At 45.7% G+C, this 1,660-nt stretch overlaps 1 pseudogene; it reads left to right on the forward strand.

Annotated features, from left to right (window-relative positions):
* Window positions 1–435: 435 nt before the first annotated feature.
* LOC129482461 (ribosome biogenesis protein NSA2 homolog) lies at window positions 436–1,329 on the forward strand (annotated as a pseudogene).
* Window positions 1,330–1,660: the final 331 nt, after the last annotated feature.

Genomic DNA, 1,660 nt, shown 5'->3' on the forward strand with positions numbered 1-1,660 from the left:
GTTTGTAATTCGTGGTGAGTATAATGGGCATGAGGCTTGTTCCTAAACGTAGGGGTGTGGGAGGCAGAAGAATACAAGCCGACTCTCCCCGTCCCACATGCTGTTACCTCTCCACCTCTCTGCAGGCAGCTTTCCTAAGGTCCTGGACCTTCAGATCCTTGCTGGAGTTGGAGGCAGAAATGTTCTGGATCTGCAAAACAGTTAAGGGATATTAAGGAATATTAAGATAGCCACCCCCAAAACTAGGGCATCCTCCTAACATTATCCACGGCTGATCAGTAACATGTGGGATAAAAATTTGAGTTTATGACTTTATAGCAGTATAAAGCAATAGCAAAGTTAAGTAAAATCACTTTCCTGTCAGGCCTGCATGGCGTCAGCTCATGGGTCTCTAAGACCCGAAAATTGAGAGAGTTTTCGCACCCCAGGGGCTGCTCCTGGCGGCTCTGCGGCGTCAACATGCCACAGAACAAGTATATTGAATTACACTGTAAACACTATGGATACTGTTTGGATCACCATGAGAAAAAGAGAAAGAAAGAAAGTCAGAGGCTCATGAATGTTCAATGAAGGCAAAGAAAATGATGGTCTGAAGGCTAAGCTTTACCATAAACAGGGCCATGCTGAGAAAATACAAATAAAAAAGACTGTCAAGATGTATGAAAAGAGAAAAAAAAGAGAATGCTGAAAAGACTCCACAGGGAGCAGTACCTGCCTATCTGCTGGACAGAGAGGAACAATCTCGAGCTAAAGTACTTTCCAGTATGATCAAACAGAAACGAAAAGAGAAGGCGAGAAAATGGGAAGTCCCTCTCCCTAAAGTATGTGCCCAGGGAGAAACAGAAGTATTAAAAGTTATTCGAACAGGAAAGAGAAAGAAGAAGGCATGGAAGAGGGTGGTTACTAATGTCTGCTTTGTTGGAGATGGCTTTACAAGAAAACCACCTAAGTATGAAAGATTCATCAGGCCAATGGGCTTGCGTTTCAAGAAAGCCCATGTAACATACCCTGAACTGAAAGCCACCTTTTGCCTACCAATACTTGGTGTAAAGAAGAATCCCTCATCCCCACTGTATACAACTTTGATGTTAGTACCAAAGGTACTGCCATGGAGGTAAATGTGAGCAAATTGGGGCTTGTGATGCAAGGAGACAGTTATTTAGGGAAAATATGCCCAGGTTACCAACAATCCTGAGAATTATGGATGCATAAATGCAGTCTTACTGATTTGACAGCAATTTCATATATAATTATTGAGGACTACGCACCAATTGAAAAAACTGCCATTACTGTGATGTTTCTGAATACTACCAAACAGCCATACATGTCTGCGATCATCAAGAGATTTATTCCTTCCTTCCTTCTTTCTTTCCTTCCTTCTTTCCCTCCCTCCCTCCCTCCCTCCTTCCTTCCTTCTTTCCGTCCTTCCTTCCTTCTTTTTTCTTTCTTTTCTTCCATCTGTGGCCCAGACTCGAATCCAGTCGGCTCGCTGCAGACTCCCTGCCTCCGGCTCCCGTGATTCTCCTGCCCCGGCCTGCGGGCTGCCTGGGATTGCCGACGCGCGCCACCACCGCTGCCTGCTTTTTCTCCTTTGGCTGGAGGCGCGGTTTCGCCATGTTGGCGGGGCTGCTCTCCAGCTCCTGACCCCGAGTGCTCTGCC

This window comes from Symphalangus syndactylus, chromosome 5 (genome assembly GCF_028878055.3).
Source record: "Symphalangus syndactylus isolate Jambi chromosome 5, NHGRI_mSymSyn1-v2.1_pri, whole genome shotgun sequence".
Taxonomy (NCBI): Eukaryota; Metazoa; Chordata; class Mammalia; order Primates; family Hylobatidae; genus Symphalangus; species Symphalangus syndactylus.